Consider the following 19964-nt stretch of genomic DNA (forward strand, 5'->3'; position numbering starts at 1 on the left):
GGTCAGCATGGACAAGTGGACCGAAGGGTCTGTTTCCGTGCTGTACGTCTCTGACTCTATAAATACTCTCACTTTATTTGGAAGTTTTAGATTTGAAATCTAAAATGAACTGAGAAAGTCCTGGTGCTGTGGATATGGAAGGAAAGTAATTTCTGATATGCATGAAATAATTTTCTTAACCAAAATGTCTAAAGGAAGGAAGGGAGTAGCATTGATTTTGATTCTAGGAAATGATGCAAGCTTACTGGAATGCCTTACTGTAGAAGATCATCTAGTTAACACTGGTTTCACAATCCAGTTTATCATAATTATGTAAAGAAACCAGAATGGATCCAAGGAAGAATTTCTTAGCTGGAGAAGATTCAATTTTCATGTCACTGTTCGAGGCTGCTGATACTCCTGGTCTTTGAGCCAAATAATACTCCGGCAATGGGAAACCAGAAATAAAAACTGGAAAGGCTGGAAATACTCAGCAGGTCAGGCAGCATTTTTTTTGTTTAAAGAAACAAAATCAAAGTTTTAGGTGGATTGTTTTTCCTTTGTCACTGAGGTGGGGGTATGTAAATTAACAGATTCACAGCAAGACAGCGAAACTGGGGAAAGGGAGGAAAGAAACAGTAAGACTGAGGATAGGCTGGAATTCTTGAGAGAAACTGGATATCCCTGTGTAAAAGTCAATCTCTTAAAATCAACCCTATGATTTCTGGTCTAAGAAGATTATTTTTCAATTACCTTGTGTAAAATACAACCTACGTTTTCAAGGGTTAAAGCTGAGAAGTTTCAAAACCGAAGTATAATCGTTCAGATCACGTCAACCATAATTCATTTTTAAAAATTTACACTTACGGTATTTCCTTCAGCACTTATTTATCAATTATGATCTGAAAATGTAGAACAATTTTGATTCTATTTTGGATGGAATAAACTGAGTATGGAGACGAGATGAAGGAGACCAACTTCCAGAGTGTACTTTAAATAAATGGGCACCTGATTTTTGGATCCTCAGTCATCTCCTTAAGCCTTCTGGAGGAAGGGAGGCTCCACCTCCCAGCTGAACCCTTGTAAAAGCCAAGTCAGTGTAACACTCCTGCACCAAGATCAATGACTGGGGATTTTGTGACACATTCCAATAGTGTCACCTTTCTTTATTCTTTAACCCTCGAGCAGTGCTGAAAGCACACTCCCAGCCAAATTGACCACTTCCTCTCCCAGGAGGCGAGGGCAGACTAAGATATAGGAGAAGTAGTAGGCCATTTGGCCCATTGAGTCTGTTCTGCCATTCAAATAATACTGAGATTGTAATAAGATCATGGTAGGTCTGATAATCATCAATACCACTCATCTGTCTTTTCCCCAAGACCCTTGTTGATTCACTTACTGATTAGAAATTAGTCAATGTCAGCCTTTAATGTACTTAATGATTGATCCTCTACAGTAAAGAAGATCCCCTTCATCTCTGTCCTAACTCAGTGAACCTTGCTCTGAGGTTATTTCTTCTGGTTCTAGAGACTCCCACAGTGGGAAACAATCACTTTCAAAGTCTGGGAAGCAGTTCTCTTAAGTTGTGAAGTAAGGGCTGTAACAACCTCAAAACAGTGTGCAACCTGGCTATGTGTGCTGTGGCGAATGTGGGCATTGGAGGCCACTCCAGGTGGCTGATAATTCAGGGAGAATGTCTGCATATGAAATTTTCCACTGGGGATCCTTGTCTCAACTTCTGCCTGGCAAGATTTCTTATGAGAGGTATCTGCAGTGAAAATGGAAGGAAGGAGAGTGCAGCAATATTACAGAATCTCTACATAGTGGAAGGAGGCAATTTGGCCCATTGAATCCACACTCGCCCTTTGAGGAGCAGCCCACCCCACTATCCTATTCTTGTAACACTGCATTTCCTGAGGCTAACCCCTGAGCCTCCACATCCCTGAACACTGGGCAATTTAGCATGGCTGATACACCTAAACACATCTTTGGACGACAGGTGGAAGCTGGAGCACCCAGAGGAAACCCATGCAGATACAAGGAGTGCAAACTCCTCACCGACAGTCACCCAAGGCTAGATTTAAACCCAGGTTCCTGCCAGTGTGAGGCAGCAGTGCTAACCATTGTGCAACAATAATGTACGTGGAGTATCCCAACTCCTGTGCCAGATCCTAGGGGTCCAAATGAACAAACTGCCTGCAAAAGGTCATGTTTGTTATCTCCATGTGTGCTGCCTGAGTTGCTGAGTGTTTTCTGTTCTTTTGATTCAAATATCTAGTGTCTGAACTCCATTGTGTAACCCCTATTTCTTTTATGTTTGTTCATTTTATTTTGTTGAATATTGTCTCTCTTCCTTTCCTGGGATTGGTTGGACTTTTTTCTCTCTCCCTTACAGTTTTTTGTAAAAGTGGGCGGCACGGTGGCACAGTGGTTAGCACTGCTGCCTCACAGCGCCAGAGACCCGGGTTCAATTCCCACCTCAGGCGACTGACTGTGTGGAGTTTGCACGTTCTCCCCGTGTCTGCGTGGGTTTCCTCCGGGTGCTCCGGTTTCCTCCCACAGTCCAAAGATGTGCAGGTCAGGTGAATTGGCCATGCTAAATTGCCCGTAGTGTTAGGTAAGGGGTAGATGTAGGGGTATGGGTGGGTTGCGCTTCGGAGGGTCGGTGTGGACTTGTTGGGCCGAAGGGCCTGTTTGCACACTGTAAGTAATCTAAAAAAAAAAGGTTCAATTGCAGACGAGAAACCTCAACAAAACACATTTCCCAGGAGAAGTGGCTGAAAGGAATGAGCAAGAGTAGCTGATGGCTCTACCAGGGCAGAAAGTGGACAAACATCAAGTGAGTTAAGAATGTCTCTCACAACCACTCCCTTAGATTTTCACAATGTCATTGAAAGAAATACCTGTAATCTTAATTTTAGAATGTTGCTTTCCACATTTCAATGCCCTGAGGGTGTAATGTGAGCCTTTGTGTAGATAAACAATCCATTGGTCGAAATTTAAAAATCACACAACACCAGGTTACAGTCCAACAGGTTTAATTGGAAGCACGAGCCTTCAGAGTGCTGCTCCTTCAGATGGTATGGAGTACGCAATTGTAAGACACAGAATTTATAATGCTTCCAATAAATCTGTTGGACTGTAACCTGGTGTTGTGATTTTTAACTTTATGCACCCCAGTCCAACACCAGCATCTCCAAATCAATCCATTGGTCGAAATAGTAAAGGTGCTGTAATCATTATTTTATTGTTTGGCATGGCTGGTTTTCCAACATTTAGTTACATTCTTTGTCGTCAAATTACTTACTACTTGAATTTAGATGAGTGACCTGCAGTTTATGCAGGGTAATTGTATTTTCTAGATCGGGTGTGGTAAAATGACTTTCCCATAATTATACCTGTCACATGAGATAATGTGCAAGAAGTGAATAGAGCCAGTTTCATGTTAGAATTGAAGATGAGATGTGTTTGACTGTTGATCGGTTGATGTGAACTGCTGAAGGTTAGATTTTGTGGACTTTTAAAAATTTATACATACAACCTGTAAAGGACCAGAAACAGCACCTAAAGAATACTGCTTATTCACTCTCCACAATCTTGAAACTAATTTATTCTTGGCTTTGCATTGGTTGCTAAGTGTTATTAGTGTCTCTGAAAACAATATTTTGATTCGTCAAGAATTTGTTCTGGCTCCATATCTTACCTCCAGGTTTGGGGCTTTCATTACCGCAGAGATGGCAGCACAGAGGGAGAAGATTGGGGTTGGTAACGTGGAATATGTCAATCAATATTTGTGCTATTGATCTATGGTTTTATGGATTTCTGGATTCAACTAAATTTTAACCCCCCTCAATTTCCAGAGTAAAAGAACCAACTCCTTTCTATAATGTAAAGGTCCTATGACAGAGTATAATGAGGTAAAGAAAACATTAACTTAAAGCCACGTGAAGATGCTTTTTAAATAATTTGCCAAGAGACTACAAGAGATAACAAGATCAAGTGGGAAAATTATCAGTTATGATGTATGCAATATTTAATATTTGGAAATTTTGTGCTGGTCTTACCAACATCAGTTCACACCACATCTTCTCTTTGAAGTTTGGGTCGCGTATAGATACGGTGGTTAAGGCGTTTAGTACACTTGCCTTCATTCTCCGATTTTTGAGTATAGGAGTTGGAACGTCATGTTGAGGTTCTACAGGATGTTGGTGCGGCCTCTTCTGGAGTACTGTGTCCAGTTCTGGTTGCCCTATTACAGGAAGGATATTATTATGCCGGAGAGGGTTTAGCATGTTGCCGCAATGGAGAGTTTGAGTTATGAGGAGAAGCTGGGACATTTTTACACTGGAACTGTCACAAGGAAGTTGAGGGGTGACTTTACAGAAATTTATAAAATTATGAGGGGCATAGATTAAAGTGAATGGCAGGTACCTTTTACCATGGATAGGGGGGTTTCAAGGCTAGGTGGGGGCATATTTTGAAGGTGAGAGGATAAGGATTTATCAAAGACATGAGGGGGTAATTTTTATTTTTACGGAGTGGTTTGTGTGTGGGTTGAACTTCTAGAGGAAGTGGTGGATGCGGGCATAGTCACACCATTGAGACAAGTACATGAATAAGAAATATTTGGAGTGATCTGGGCCAAGCGCAGGCAGGTGGGACTAGTTTAGTTGGGGATTATGGTTGGCATAGACTGACAGACCTAAGAGTCTGTTGCTGTGCTGTATGACTCGATGATTGTAAACATAAGGCTTCCATTTATTTTGGGGGAAAAGTGAGGACTGCAGGTGCTGAAGGGTTAGAGTCGAATAGAGTGGTGGTGGTGAAGTGCAGCAAGTCAGCATCCAAGGAGCAGGCGAGTCAACATATCAGGCATAAGCCCTTTATCAGGGCTCTTCAATTTATTTTATCCTGTGGTGGTAATCTCATTGGTCTAAATGCAAATGTTCTTAGTTCTTTGGGAAGCGATTGGGAGTTTTGAGTCATAGAGATGTACAGCATGGAAACAGACCCTTCGGTCCAACCCGTCCATGCCGACCAGATATCCCAGCCCAATCTAGTCCCACCTGCCAGCACCTGGCCCATATCCCTCCAAATCTTTCCTATTCACATAACCACCCAAATGCCTCTTAAATGTTGCAATTGTACCAGCTTCCACCACATCCTCTGGCAGCTCATTCCATATACATACCACCCTCTGCGTGAAAAAGTTGCCCCTTAGGTCTCTTTTATATATTTCCCCTCTCACTCTAAACCTATGCCCTCCAGTTCTGGACTCCCCAACCCCAGGGAAAAGACTTTGTCTATTTATCCTATCCATGCCCCTCATAATTTTGTAAACTTCTATAAAGTCACCCCTCAGCCTCCGCCGCTGCAAGGAAAACAGCCCCAGCCTGTTCAGCCTCTCCCTGTAGCTCAGATCCTCCAACCCTGGCAACATCCTTGTAAATCTTTTCTGAACCCTTTCAAGTTTCACAGCATCTTTCCGATAGGAAGGAGACCATAATTACATGCAATATTCCAACAGTGGCCTAGCCAATGTCCTGTACAGCCGCAACATGACCTCCCAACTCCTGTACTCAATACTCTGACCGATAAAGGAAAGCATACCAAACTCCTCCTTCACTATCCTATCTACCCGTGACTCCACTTTCAAGGAGCTATGAACCTGCACTCCAAGATCTCTTTGTTCAGCAACACTTCCTAGGACCTTACCATTAAGTGTATAAGTCCTGCTAAGATTTGCTTTCCCAAAATGCAGCACCTCGCATTTATCTGAATTAAACTCCATCTGCCACTTAGCCCATTGGCCCATCTGGTCCAGATCCTGTTGTAATCTGAGGTAACCCTCTTCGCTGTCCACTACACCTCCAATTTTGGTGTCATCTGCAAACTTACTAACTGTACCTCTTATGCTTGCATCCAAATCATTTATGTAAATGACAAAACGTAATGGACCAGCACCGATCCTTTTGGCACTCCACTGGTCACAGGCCTCCAGTCTGAAAAACAACCCTCCACCACCACTCTCTCTCTTCTACCTTTGAGCCAGTTCTGTATCCAAATAGCTAGTTCTCCCTGAATTCCATGAGATCGAACCTTGCTAATCAGTCTCCCATGGGGAACCTTGTTGAACACCTTACTGAAGTCCATATAGATCACATCTACTGCTCTGCCCTCATTAATCTTCTTTGTTACTTCTTCAAAAAACTCAATCAAGTTTGTGGGACATGATTTCCCACACACAAAGCCATGTTGACTATACCTAATCAGTCCTTGCCTTTCCAAATACATGTACATGTATTCCCTCAGGATTCCCTCCAACAATTTGCCCACCACCGAGGTCAGGCTCACCGGTATATAGTTCCCTGGCTTGTCTTTTCCACCCTTCTTAAACAGGAGCACCACGTTTGCCAACCTCCAGTCTTTCGGCACCTCACCTATGATCGATGATACAAATATCTCAGCAAGAGGCCCAGCAATCACTTCTCTAGCTTCCCACAGAGTTCTCGGATACACCTGATCAGGTCCTGGGGATTTATCCACCTTTAACCGTTTCAAGACATCCAGCACTTCCTCCTCTGTAATCTGGACATTTTTCAAGATGTCGCCATCTATTCCCTACAGTCTATATCTTCCATATCCTTTTCCACAGTAAATATTGATGCAAAATATTCATTTAGTATCTCCCCCATTTTCTGTGGCTCCACACAAAGGCCGACTTGCTGATCTTTGAGGGGCCCTATTCTCTTCCTAATATATTTGTCCTTAATATATTTGTAAAACCCCTTTGGATTCTCCTTAACTCTGTATGCCAAAGCTATCTCATGTCCCTCCTCAGTATAATGTCTTGGACTCTGGTTGGGCAGCCCCATCAATCAGTCCATTATCTACTTCTGTTGTATGCAGCATCTCTGATCTGTTTGATTGTGATAATGACTGTTCCTAATGTTTTTGAAACAGTTCATAAGGCAACAGTTGCACTGTGGAGAGCCAGGCCACTTATTGTGGGTAAACCTAATCCAAAGTACTTTCTCTTTCTTTAACAGGTTATCTTTTCCAATTTTGGCTCTTTGATTTTTCTGATTGACACATACTAGGATGACCCTGACATAAGGTGATTATTCCTTTCCCTGTATTTCCTCTTGTCTGCTTTTCTCACAGTTCTATATGTCTATCCCTGGTTGATAAAGGGTGCAAATTATCATTTCATCATTTACCTCAAAACCCTCTTGTTCATCTCTATTAAAATAAAAAGTGGTAAATGGCTCTTTGGGTCCATTATGTCTAAAAATTCCAGTCTGAAAATGTGTTGCTGGAAAAGCGCAGCAGGTCAGGCAGCATCCAAGGAGCAGGAGAATCGACGTTTCGGGCATGAGCCCTTCTTCAGGAATGAGGAAAGTGTGTCCAGCAGGCTAAGATAAAAGGTAGGGAGGAGGGACTTGGGGGAGGGGCGTTGGGAATGCGATAGGTGGAAGGAGGTCAAGGTGAGGGTGATAGGTCGGAGTGGGGGGATGGGGGCGGAGAGGTCAGGAAGAAGATTGCAGGTTAGGAAGGCGGTGCTGAGTTCGGATGGGGGAGGGGAAATGAGGAAACTGGAGAAATCTGAGTTCATCCCTTGTGATTGGAGGGTTCCTAGGCGGAAGATGAGGCGCTCTTCCTCCAGCCGTCGTGTTGCTATGGTCTGGCGATGGAGGAGTTCAAGGACCTGCATGTTCTTGGTGGAGTGAGGGGGAGTTGAAGTGTTGAGCCAAGGGGTGGTTGGGTTGGTTGGTCCGGGTGTCCCAGAGGTGTTCTCTGAAATGTTCCACAAGTAGGCGGCCTGTCTCCCCAATATAGAGGAGGCCACATCGGGTGCAGCGGATGCAGTAAATGATGTGTGTGGAGGTGCAGGTGAATTTGTGGCAGATATGGAAGGATCCCTTGGGGCCTTGGAGGGAAGTAAGGGGGGAGGCGTGGCCGCAAGTTTTGCATTTCTTGCGGTTGCAGGGGAAGGTGCCGGGAGTGGAGGTTGGGTTGGTGGGGGGGTGGGGGGGGGGTGTGGACCTGACGAGGGAGTCACGAAGGGAGTGGTCTTTTCAGAACGCTGATAGGGGAGGGGAGGGAAATATATCCCTGGTGGTGGAGTCCGTTTGGAGGTGGCAGAAATTATGGCGGATGCTACGCTGTACATGGAGGTTGTTGGGGTGGTAGGTGAGGACCAGTGGGGTTCTGTCCTGGTGGTGATTGGAGGGGCGGGGCTCAAGGGCGGAGGAGCAGAAAGTGGAGGAGATGTGGTGGAGGGCATCGTCTACCACGTCTGGGGGGATATTGCAGTCTTTGAAGAGGGAGGTCTTCTTATTTACTGCATCTGCTGCACCCAATGTGGCCTCCTCTATATTGGGGAGACAGGCCGCCTACTTGCGGAACGTTTCAGAGAACACCTCTGGGACACCCGGACCAACCACTGCATAGCTCAACACTTCAACTCCCCCTCCAACTCCACCAAGGACATGCAGGTCCTTGGACTCCTCCATCGCCAGACCATAGCAACACAATGGCTGGAGGAAGAGAGCCTCATCTTCCGCCTAGGAACCCTCCAACCACAAGGGATGAACTCCCGATTTCTCCAGTTTCCCCATTTCCCCTCCCCCCACCTTGTCTCAGTCCCAATCCTCGAACTCAGCAGCGCCTTCCTAACCTGCAATCTTCTTCCTGACCTCTCCGCCCCCACCCCCATTCCGGCCTATCACCCTCACCTTGACCTCCTTCCACCTCTCGCATTTCCAACGCTCCTCCCCCAAGTCCCTCCTTCCTATCTTTTATCTTAGCCTGCTGGACACACTTGCCTCATTCTTGAAGAAGGGCTCATGCCCGAAACGTCGATTCTCCTGCTCCTTGCCTGACCTGCTGCGCTTTTCCAGCAACACATTTTCAGTTCTGATCTCCAGCATCTGCAGCCCTCACTTTCTCCTCAAAAATTCCAGTCTGCCAACTTCTGTTAAAATCAGACTTCTCTGTTTTATACTTCATTCTTATTTTCTGTGTGAAGCAACCCTCTATTTGACCCCCACAGCCATTCTTCTAATTCATATGGTTTATCGTGGGAACAATACCTTGCTTGCAATACTTGTTTACCGAAGGAACTGTGATCACTTCACTGCTTTGGTTGTTTCACCTACTGTTCTGTTTCTTGATTCAGGTTCGCAAATTGTCTCCAGTTGGGGAAGTCCTGCTCTGAATATTGATTTCAGGATGTAATAGATGATGAACATACTCACCCACCTATTGATGCCATAATTTGATTTTTGGTATCAATTATCGAACCCTGGGGATCGTGCTGACTATGTCAGTTGCTGTGATCAAAAGACCACTCTCAGGTCTACGGGGTTCAAGTGAAGAAATGATTTTTGTTCAAATACGTATGCAAGGGACAAGGTCTCTCTCATCTTAGAGCCTTACTTCACTCCACAAAATATATTGTTCACATTTATAGACCTTAAACCCCTGTTCAATGTTACATAGTTTCACAATTTCAGGCACTTCAGCCATCTGGCAACCTGGTTCTGGAACATTTTGTTCTGCACGTAGCAAACAGATGTGAGCCACCATTATCTTCTACAAAAATGCTTGAAAGTTATCTTCAACTGTTTCAATCAGCTATGTCAAATCTGTGCCAATTCTGATAGATCCAGTGCATTTTGGTACTGGGACCATATGTAAACACCAGCTATTTTGCTTTGTTATGGGTGAAATAATTCTCTGCTTCAACGTGGACTCAACTTTCCTCTTTATCTTCAACAAGAGCAGATGAGGGACTTTTCTGGGTGCAAAAAGAAATGCTGGGTTTTCTTTGTAGAGTAAAGTGGTGTGCTTGTCTTTGGTTTCTTATTCCTGTAATCGGTTGTAGAAATTGATGTTTGAAGATTTTACACTGACCGTCTCAACTTTCCTGTTCTATTCTGCAAATCAAATCAAATAAGCTGATGCTTTTGTTCAAGTATATAAGGGAGAAGCCTGGAGGTGACTTTTCATCTTGCAAAGATGGCACTGAGCTTCCTGCTTAGAAATGAACAGGTCTGATTTTGGATCACTTACAAGAGCTCAGTGTATTGCTTTTCTCTCTAAATTAGAGAGTTGCATTGTGTTGTGCTGTGACTTGTGTTTTATACCTCCTGGCACATTGTTGTCTGATGGCTGAAGGGAATTTTTCTCCAACCATGGTTCAGTGTCAGAATAAAGTACATGAATAAGAAATGGTTGGAGAGATATGAACCAAGCACAGGCCAGTGAGACTAATTTAGTTTGGGATTGCAGCTGGTATGGATTGGTTGGATCGAAGGGTCTGTTCCCATGCTCTATTACTCTAAGCTTTACCACTGAATTCCCAAAATGGAGGATTAGGATTTCAAAGGAGTTGAAAGTCCAATGACTACCATGGAGCTCTCACCAAATTATAATATCTACGCTCCTACATTAACAAAGATATCCCTGCTTTAACAGGCAACCTTCTCTTACCCATGCAAGTCTTCCCCACTCCCAAACCAACTGCCCCAACTCAGTTTTTGCCAGCTGGAGCATCACAACAATTTTCATTTTTTGGATGGGGGTAATAGTTGGAAGAGTTTTTGGAATCACTGATCTAATGTAAAATAATGTCTCCTTTCCATCTAGGGTCAAAACTGCAGTAAGTTTTGTTCAATTCATGATCTTTCAGAACAGAGACATCTTAACACCATTTAATGGACCTGCTGCCTTTTTGAAGGTGTCACTTTTTGCTCAATCTGTGCAGGCTTCTTGCTTCTCCCCTATTTGGGAAGTCCTGTCCTGAACGTTGACCTCCCAATTTAATGCATGATAAAGTAAACATCTGTTGATGCTAACATTCTGTTTAGTTTTGGTTATCGAGCTCTGGGGATTCTCTGGACGAAATCAGTTGTTGTCTTTCAAAGACCATTCTCAAGTCTGTAGGGTTCAAATAAATACAGGTTTTGTTCAAGTATATTTTCAAGGGCAAATCTGGGAAGTAACACTTAGAGTCATATGCAAAGATGGCATTCAAATTCCTTTGCGGGGTAATTTTCCCCCCACCATGAAAATGTGAAGACTGCAGGTGCTGGAGAGCCAGAGTCGAAAAGTGTGGCACTGAAAAAGCAGAGTGGGCAGGCAACAGCTGAGGAGTAGAAGAGTTAACGTTTTGGGCATAAGCCCTTCATCAGGATTTTTTCCACAATGCCAATCACGCCCAGATGGAGTCATTTTCCTGCCTCCCCTGTTTTGAACAGTCATCTGACTGCCTCTAAACTTAGTACGTTCATCTGAGTTGTTAACTTTTGGGATATGGTCCTCTGTCGCCCCAAATCACTGATTCATTTTGCTTCCTAATCTCTGCTTGTCTGATCAGTTGAACTGTGTTTGTGAATCTTAAGACATTCTTCACCTGCAAGTGGTCAGGCAATGCTCCATCAAATCTGACAATTCTGTCCTGAATTAGTTGTTTTTAACTATGCCTCATAGTTCTTTGCAACTCTGTTCAGAGATCATTGACAGACATTTCAATAGTTTGCCTTAATGCTGAGTGTACTTGCAGATTGCAATAGGTATTGTTTATTTCATTACTTCCTTGTCTGTAGTGTTTTCTTCATCAATTCTTTCCATGACAAAGATAATGTCTTTACAGCCACCCATCGTATACAATGGCATAATGACCAGCTCACTGCTTGGCTTTGCACAGTGAGGAACTGGTGTAGTATGTTATCTGACAACTCTCTGTCAATTCAGCCATGCTCCTGCCTGATTAGGACTCGCAAACTGCTCAATGTTTTTTGGTAATGGCAGTGAATTTTCCAGATTGTTCTTTCATTTGCTGCACCATATAATATTCTTGATCAACTTGTGCTGTACAAAGTAATTACTGAATCCACTGTGTTAATAAAAACACCACGATTAAAGAAACATATTTCTGCAGCCTCATCTGGTGATAGCCTTAGAGTTAACCCTAACCCTATCACAGGCTGCAAGAAAAAAGAAGCTCACATGAGATTGCAACACAGCTAATGTCTCCCAAATTAGAATTAGGTTTTACTGTCACAGGAGTACAGTGAAAAGTGTGCAAAGTCACCATTTTCGGTGGGGTGGGGACACCTGAGGTACAAAGGTACGTAGGTACAAAATCTGAGGCATAAAATAAAGAAATAAAGTTAAAAGTTGAGCATCACAGTCCTTCTTAAGTGGTTAGCCACGGACCTGGATCCAGGCTATTCCAGCTCGATGCTGAGACCATCATTAGCATTAGTCTCATCACTGTGCCACTGCCACAGAACTGTGTCACCATTCTTTGGTGCAATCTTGCTTGTAGCGAGGAAGTTGCAAACATGAGACTGCACTGGGCCACTCATATCAGACCTAACTGCTCATATTGCATCTCTACCCAAGTCTCTAATTCTACCCAGTGTACTACAAATTGATGAACTTCAACTGAGCGATCATAGAGTCATTCAAACTCAATTTGATCATCAGTCTTTGCTGAGTTGGCCTCAGTTTCATTGTGAAAACTATAGGGTATAGATATATCTATATAGAAGGGATGATGCATAGCTGTCGACATTGAAAAGCATTGAGACAGATGCAACTCAAAATCAACATCTGTTTAAAAACATATGTGACGAGAAGATGACTATAATGTATAAAAATGGAAAGTTGTTTAACGTTTTGAAGAAATTATTGCTGTAGCAGGTGAGTGCAAACCTGTTTAAAGTCTCAATAGGAACGGATCGTTATTGCATTGTAGTGCAGAAACTAGGATAATGTTTTAAAGAAATAATTGCTGTAAACAGAGTGAAGAACTATTTTGAAGCATAGGCCAAGATTTTCTAATGGCCAGGCAATCCTTATTGAAGCATAGATGTGAGTTGTATTTGGGGCCCTATAGAATTCCTATCGTAACAGACTCTGAAGGAATAGCCTGGGAAATTGAACATTAGGCTGGGCAAATTCCCAACACCGGGAAACCTCAAAGTCTCTATTTAACTTGGAGAACTCTGAGGATTCCAATGAAATTCAGTGAATAGTTCTTCAGGAAATTTTAGACTGTTAAACGGTTGAGTTGTTGTACCATAGTAGTCAGTTTGGCATCATCAGACACTGGCTAACAAGGCACTGACTATAGCCCACGTCGGACACTAGGTTCAGTCCAACTCAGGAGTAACTATTCAAATGACCTCATACTTACCTCACATGCCACTACTATACCTCCCCCAGACCCTGATATGATTGGGTCCTTCCGCACACACTACCTGACCCAATTTGTCTCACCCACCCCAACCAACCCTCATCACTCATGTGACCTCTTTGCTATTCTGCACCTGACACCCTAACTGTTTTTTAACCTTCCCACTTGGCATCCTACTCAGCCTGGCATCTACCACCCTACCAATGTAGCATCTTTACCGAACATCTCCCTTCCCTTTGTACTTAGCATTGGACAGGTGCCGTCGAAATGGCTGCCAGAACTTTTGGTTTCAGAGTAGGGCAGTTGACTGCTGTGCATAGAGGATGTGGGTTTCTTCCCCATCAGGTCTACGCTGCAAGAGAGCTTGCAAAATTTCTGCATTTCTGAGGGAGCTTTGATTGGAATCTCCTGTCAGAAATATGGAGCTCCTTCCTTTCGTAAAAGGAAAAGAAGGGGCTGGAGATTGTGTGAAGATTGGCAATTGAGCTCAGGAAGAGTTATGATCATGGTGGAATGTGCAACACAGAGGAAATTATTGGACTTGCGAATAAAGATGCAAATTGGATTTGAGGGTGATCAGATCAGCCACAATCTTATTGAATGGTAGGGCAGACTTGATGAGTCAAATGGCTTCCCTCAACTCCTTGATTTGATTTGATTTATTATTGTCACTTGTACAGCAGTACAGTGCTAACCAGACAAATCTTAGCCTATTTGAGTACATCAGGGTAATGGAACAGAATGCAGAATCTAATGTTCCAAACTTACAATTGAGATTTGAAGGAGTAGAACAATTATAAATGATGTGAGGGAATGATCTGCTTTGGAGAACACACACACCAGTGCCATCTTGGAGGGTTCCTATGTCTTATGGACTACAAAGAACAGCATCACTGTCAACTGTATTGATCAGACACTCATCAATTTCTTACAGAATTACAAGGTATTGCAGAAATTTCAAGTAGTGTTGTGAGGGAAGTGTCTGCCAACATTGCCTGTTCACTCTGACATGGGAATGCTGCTTAGAATCCATAGAATCCCGAGTGTGGAAGCAGGCCTTTTGGCCCATCAAATCCACTTCACCCTATGAAGACCATTCCACCCAGACCCACTCCCCTACCCTGTAACCCTGGCTAATCCACCTAATCTACACTTCCCTGATCACTGTAGGCAAATCAGCATGGCTAATCCATCTAACTTGTAAAACTTTGAACTGTGGGAGGAAACTGGAGCATCTGGGGGAAACCCCTGCAGACACAGGGAGAATGTACAAACTTCAGACAGATAGTTACCTGAAGGTAGAGTTGAATCCTGTTCACTGGCATAGTGATGCAGCAGTGCTAACCACTGAGCCAGAAGGTCAGGCAGCATCCCAGGAGCAGGAGAATCAACGTTTCGGGCAAAAGCCCATCATCAGGAATGAGGCTCGTTTCTGATGAAAGGCTCTTGGCCGAAATATTGATTCTCCTGCCCCTCGGATGCTGCCTGACCTGCTGTGCTTTTCCAGCACCACACTCTCGACTCTGATCTGCAGCCCTCACTTTCTTCTAACCACTGAGCCACTGTGTCACCCAACCTTTCAGCCTCAGGTGCATATTTGAAATTTCCTCCTGCAAGAAAACTGAAGCAACCATGTTGGAGGTGTGCTCTGCGTGGAGACAGTGCAAACCAAGTCTGATTGCTCCCTGGATCTGCGGTATAGCTTGTTGTAGCTGCCACTATAAAGGATTTATTTTATATTCACAGACGGGGTGTGGGCATCACTGGCTGGGGCAGCATTTATTGCCTGTCCCTAGTTGCCCTTGGAGAAGGTGGTGGAGAGTTGTTGGCTTGACTATGAACAGCTGAGGGTGGAACATAGCATTCTGTAGAATGGGACACGGATGTGCAAAGCTGTTGTTGTACCATAATAGTCAGCATGACATCTTCAGATGTCTCAGCAGGGCACTGACTATTGCCCATCTCAGACACCAGCTTCAGTCTTGAGTAATTTGTTGCAGTTTTAGTGTGAAAACTCTTAACTTAGAGGATCCAAATTTAAAAATGTAGAACAGATTTTCTGCGAAAGTTAATAAAGTGAGATAAAATGTGTTTAGATTTTAGATTACTTTTTTAGATTACTTACAGTGTGGAAACAGGCCCTTCGGCCCAACAAGTCCACACTGACCCGCCGAAGCGCAACCCACCCATACCCCTACATTTACCCCTTACCTAACACTATGGGCAATTTAGCATGGCCAATTCACCTGACCTGCACATCTTTGGACTGTGCAACTTCAGCAACAACAACAAAAACATAAATTGTTGGAACAAAGTTCACGTCTGGCAGCTTTAGTGGACACAAATCAGAGTCCAGTGACCCTCTTTCAGAACGTGTTCAGAAGATTCTTTCTTTCAAAAAACACTTCTTTTTGAAAGAAAGTTAAAGGTTCACGAGGTCTTCGCTTCCTTCCTCAAGTTTCAGAGGTAGGTTTTATTAACTGTTTGACGTGTCCTGGCGTTTTCCTTCATTCAGTTTCATTGAACCTCGTCCTGATAGGTCTATCGGGAAAAAAAATAGTAACGTCATGTCTGGCAAGAATTCGCTTCCGGAAAAAAAAGCACTTGGTGCAGTTCGATAGCTAAGAGACGTTAGCTGAAGGTACAAGATCCTCATTTCATTCTAAATGTGAGCTCTGTTTTGTAACTTTTGTAGAACTTCTCTTGTAATGTGCAGTGCAAGAATTCTGCAGCTTTCTGTGTTTTCCCCCCCCCCCCTGGGGTCGTGTGTGTTAGAGCACGAGGATCAACTATCTTCAGGCTGCTTTCATTACTTTTAATATCAGTTAAAGAAACAAGATATTAGTAAAACAAGCCGTAAAGAGCTGCATCATTGAGCTGTACTGGGGGGCGGATACTAGCGAGATAGATACTTTTGTGAACGAGTTTGAATGTTTAGTGTCAATCGAGTGTGGACAGTTTGGACTGTTCTTATTTGGCGACTGCCTTCACAAACAAAATGCAGTTTGCACATACACAGCAGAGGCTGGCTGGTAACTGTGTCCATTTTAAAATGTAACCGTGAGGGAGGACTCCTCAGCCAAGGACAACACGAACAGTGGTTAGATTTGTCTCAGTGTGGTGCAGCAGCTCTCTCTGCTGTTCTGATTGACGTCCCGCGCTGCTGTTTATTTCCAGGGCACTTTCCCTACTTTTAATGTTACTTTCTTTTCCCTCAGAGCAGTTTGGACTGTTTTTATTTGGCGACAGTACGAATGCACTTTAGACCAATCGACGTTGACCCTTGAACACATGGCTCATGAGCTAGAATCCGTCCGCTCAGATTTCGATGCCTTGCCAATTCTTTCTTGCATAATTTCAGTCAGGTTGTATCTCTCCTCAAGGGGTATTTGTCATCAGAGTTCTTATAACTGGAGACCATGATAAAATTGATCATTTTGAAAATTCATCCAAGTCGTTCAACTGGAACTGTGAATTAATATTTATAAAATTTAATCCAATTTCTTTAAATAGATTTGTCGTATAATAGAGTTGAAAGCTCTTGGTAAATAAGCACACCTCTCTTAATGATGGTTTACAATTTTTTGGTTATCCGTTGGTCAGATGTTTGCAAGGAATCTGCTGAGGGCATGTCAAAAAATAAAACAGTACACCATGACCCTGAATTGTGTAAAACACCAACTTGAGGATGAAATAACTCCATGAAGGCTAGTATCCCATCGCCAATTCACCCCTTATTTATATGTACAATGTACATGACGCTGACCCAGCGAGCTCAGAGCCTGCTTTTATAGTGAATAGAACCCCTGACACTATGTTTATACCTATTTCTCTAATCTCTTATATTATTACACACCTTTGGATCAGGTGAGACTTGAACCCAGGTCTCCCAGTTCAGGGTTAGGGGCATTACTGCTGCACTCAGAGGGCCTTACAGCTGTTTTTTTTAAGATTACTTACAGTGTGGAAACAGGACCTTCAACCCAACAAGTCCACACTGACCCTCCGAAGAGCAACCCACCCAGACCCATTCCCCTACATTTACCCCTTCACCTACATTTACCCCTTCACTAACACTGCGGGCAATTTAGCATGGCCAATTCACCTAACCTGCACATTTTTGGATTGTGGGAGGAAACCAGAGCACCCGGAGGAAACCCGCGTTGACACGGGGAGAACGTGCACACTCCACGCAGACAGTCGCCTGAGGCGGGAATTGAACCTGGGTCCCTGGCACTGTGAGGCAGCAGTGCTAGCCACTGTGCCGCCCACAGCTGTGTTTATTTTTTTTAAAATCTCACCAGCATCCATGTTGGGTGTGTGCAGGTGTGAGATACAGTGAGAGACACAAGGTGCATGAATCTTTATTCAGTTTCCACCACCAAGAAGAAAGGAAACACCCTGTGATAAGCAGTGCCCTTCACATTAAAGGGCAGTGCTGTGTGATCAAACAGTGAAGGGGAGGGCAGGGATTAAATCAAAATAGAGTTGGAGGGGGAAATAATGCACTCCACTCCCTGCGGCACCCATCTCTCCCTGAACAACTCCAGGGTGTTGGTGGAGACCACGTGCTCCTTCTCCAGAGACACCCGGGCTCTAACGTAACCGCTGTGTTTAATTTTTTTTTCTTTTTTCTTTTATGATGGAGGGAAGGGCATTGATGAAGCAATATTGGGCCTAGGACACTACCCTGAGGAACTCCTGCAGAGATATCTTAGAGCTGAAATGACTGGCCTCTAATAACCACAGCCATCTTCCTAAATGCCAAATAACTCTAACCAGTGGAGAGTTTGCCCCCTGATACCCATTGATTCTGTTATGGCACCTTGATGCTACACTCAGTCGATTGCAGCCTTGGTGCTAAGGGTTGTCACTCTCACTGCACCTCTGGTATTCAGCGCTTTTGTCCATGTTGGAACCAAGGCTATAATGAGGTCAGGAGGTGAGCAGCTTCTGGTGGAACCTGAAATAACTCCACTAAGGCCGGTATCCTGTCACCAAGTCACCCTTCATTTCCGCGCAGAGATTCCTTGACACTGGTCCAGCTCCCTCAGAGGTAGCTCTGAGTGAACAGGATGTCTGATGCTCCTGTTTATTTATTTATCTCCCCCCCGTACCCATGTTGTGTGTGCAGGTGTGAGACACAGTGACAGACACAAGGTGCACGAATCTTTATTCAAAATTTCCACCACCAGGAAGAAAGGAAACGCCTGAGTGGCCAGTGACAATCAGTGCCCTTCACATCAAAGGGCAATACTGTGTGATCAAACAGTGAAAGGAAGGGCAGGGATTAAATCAAAATAGAGTTGGAGGGGGAAATAACGCACTCCACTCCCTGCGGCACCCACCACTCCCTGAAAAACACCAGGGTGTTGGTGGACACCGCGTGCTCGTGCTCCTTCTCCAAGGACACCCGGGCTCTAACATATCCGCGGAAGAGGGGCAGGCAGTCGGCCCTAACGACCCCCTCCACGGCCCGCTGACTGGACCTGTTGATGGCCAGTTTGGCCAGGCCCAGGAGCCGACCCACGAGGAGGTCTTCAGACCTGCCCTCCCTCCTCCGTACCGGGTACCCGAAGATCAGGAGCGTGGGACTGAAGTGCAACCGAAAGCAGAGGAGGAGGTTTTTAAGAAAATCAAAAAGGGGGTGCAAATGCCTACACCCAATATATACATGGTCCACGGACTCCACAGCGCCACAGAACAAGCAGTTGGGCTGGGAGTCCGTGAACCATCGCAGCCTGCGGTTGCAGGGGACTGCTGAATGCAGCACCCTCCACCCCAGATCCCCGAGGAAAAAGGGGGACAGCTGTGTTTTTTTTCTTTTTTTTTTGTTTTTCTTTTTCTTTTTTTAAACCCCCACACTACTGCCTAACTGCGGTAGTGCTTTATTTTTTTTCCCCAGCACCCATGGTGTGTGTGTGCACAGCTGTGTTTTTTAAAATTTTTTTTCATACCCGAGTGGCCAGTGACAAGCAGTGCCCTTACAGTCCTTTTTTTCTCTTTTTTTCTTTTTAAACCCCCACACTACCGCCTAACTGCAGTAGTGCTTATTTTTTTCCCCAGCACCTGTAGTGTGTGTGTGTGTGCAGGTGTGAGACACAAGATGCACGAATCTTTATTTAATTTCCATCACCACGAAGATAGGCAAACACCCAAGTGGCCAGTGACAATCAGTTCCCTTCTCATCAAAGGGCAATGCTGTGTGATCAAACAGTGAAGGGGAGGGCAGGGATTAAATCAAAATAGAGTTGGAGGGGGAAATAATGCACTCCACTACCTGCGATGCCCACCTCTCCCTGAACAACTCCAGGGTGTAGGTGGACACCATGTGCTCCTTCTCCAAGGACACCAGGGCTCTAACGTAACCGCGGAAGAGGGGCAGACAGTCGGCCCTAACGACCCCCTTCACGGCCCACTGCCTGGACCTGTTGATGGCCAGTTTGGCCAGGCCTAGGAGCAGACCCACGAGGAGGTCTTCAGACTGATTAGATTAGATTACATTAGATTAGATTACAGTGTGGAAACAGGCCCTTCGGCCCAACAAGTCCACACCGACCTGCTGAAGTGCAACCCACCCATACCCCTACACTTACCCCTTACCTAACACTACAGGCAATTTAGCATGGCCAATTTACCTGACCTGCACATCTTTGGACTGTGAGAGGAAACCGGAGCACCCGGAAGAAACCCACGCCGACACGGGGAGAACGTGCAAACTCCACACAGTCAGTCGCCTGACGTGGGAATTGAACCTGAGTCTCTGGCACTGTGA

The 19964-nt window shown here is 44.4% G+C and overlaps 1 protein-coding gene across 6 annotated transcripts in view; it reads left to right on the plus strand.

Moving 5' to 3' along the window:
• The first annotated feature begins 15550 nt into the window (after window positions 1-15550).
• LOC140484682 (very long chain fatty acid elongase 5-like) overlaps window positions 15551-19964 on the plus strand; it is a 74486-nt gene continuing 70072 nt past the window's right edge. For 3 of the 6 annotated variants that reach the window (XM_072583299.1, XM_072583294.1, XM_072583295.1), the window contains exon 1: window positions 15769-15857. The gene's annotated coding sequence lies outside the window, so the exon portion shown is untranslated. Of the gene's footprint in view, window positions 15656-15757; window positions 15858-19964 lie in introns of those variants that run through there. The other 3 variants (XM_072583298.1, XM_072583296.1, XM_072583297.1) reach the window with 3 other exon arrangements.

The sequence above is a fragment of the Chiloscyllium punctatum genome, chromosome 13 (assembly GCF_047496795.1).
Source record: "Chiloscyllium punctatum isolate Juve2018m chromosome 13, sChiPun1.3, whole genome shotgun sequence".
Taxonomy (NCBI): Eukaryota; Metazoa; Chordata; class Chondrichthyes; order Orectolobiformes; family Hemiscylliidae; genus Chiloscyllium; species Chiloscyllium punctatum.